A 1,761-nucleotide genomic window follows, 5' to 3' on the forward strand; every position below is an offset into this window, starting at 1 on the left:
CGTGTAACGATATGTAGTATTACGATATAACGTATAACGTTATGTAGTATCACGTTATAACGTATAACGTTATATAGTATTATGAAATAACGTATAACGTTATATAGTATTACGTTGTAACGTATAACGTTATGTAGTTTTACGATATAACTTATAACGTTATGTAGCATTATGTTATAACGTATAACGTTACATGGAACTACGTTATAACGTATAACGTTAAATAGTATTACGTTTTAACGTGTAACGATATGTAGTATTACGATATAACGTATAACGTTATATAGTATTACGTTATAACGTATAACGTTATGTAGCATTAGGTTATAACGTATAACGTTATGTAGTTTTACGATATAGCTTATAACGTTATGTAGCATTAGGTTATAACGTATAACGTTATATGGAACTACGTTATAACGTATAACGTTATGTAGCATTAGGTTATAACGTATAACGTTATGTAGTTTTACGATATAGCTTATAACGTTATGTAGCATTAGGTTATAACGTATAACGTTATATGGAACTACGTTATAACGTATAACGTTATATATTATTACGTTATAACGTATAACGTTATGTAGTATTACGAAATACCGTTTAACGTTATGTAGCATTACGTTATAACGAATAACGTTATATGGTTATAAGTTATATCGTATAACATTATATAGTATTACGTTATAACGTATAACGTTATATAGTATTACGTTATAACGTATAACGTTATGTAGTATTACGATATAACAAATAACGTTATGTAGCATTACGTTATAACGTATATCGTTGTGTAGTATTACGATATATGGTATGACGTTATATAGTAATACGTTGTAACGTATACGTTGAATAGTATTACGTTATAACGTATAACGCTACACAGTATTACGTTATAACGTATAACGTTATGTAGCATTACGTTAAAACGTATGATGTTATGTAGTTTTACGTTTTAACGTATAACGTTATGCAGTTTTACGATATAACATATAACGTTATGTAGCATCAGGTTATAACGTATATCGTTACATGGAACTACGTTATAACGTATAACGTTATATATTATTACGTTTTAACGTATAACGTTATGTAGTATTACGAAATAACGTTTAACGTTATATAGTATTACGTTATAACGTATAACGTTATGTAGTATTACGTTATAACGTATAACGTTATGTAGTTCTACGATATGACGTATAGCGTTATTTAGTATTACGTTATAACATATAACGTAATGTAGCATTACGTTATAACGTATAACGTTATGTAGTATTACGATATAACGTTTCACGTTATATAGTATTACATTATAACGTGTAACGTTATATGAAATTACGTTATAACGTATAACGTTATATGAAATTACGTTATAACGTGTAATGTTATGTGGTAATACGATATAGCGTATAACGTTATATACTATTACGTTATAACGTTTAACGTTATGGAGTATTACTTTTTAACGTATAACGTTATGTGGTATTACGATATAGCGCATAACGTTATGTAGTATTACGATATGACGAATAACGTTATCTAGTATTACGATATAACATATAACGTTATGTAGTATTACGTTATAACATATAACGTTAGATAGTATTACGTTTTAACGTATAACGTAATGTAGTATTACGATATAACGTATAACGTTATATAGTATTACGTTATAACGTATAACGTTATATGTTTATACGTTTTAACGTATAACGTAATGTAGTATTACGATATAACAAATAACGTTATGTAGCATTA

The sequence above is a fragment of the Bombus pyrosoma genome, linkage group LG10, assembly GCF_014825855.1.
Source record: "Bombus pyrosoma isolate SC7728 linkage group LG10, ASM1482585v1, whole genome shotgun sequence".
Classification (NCBI taxonomy): Eukaryota; Metazoa; Arthropoda; class Insecta; order Hymenoptera; family Apidae; genus Bombus; species Bombus pyrosoma.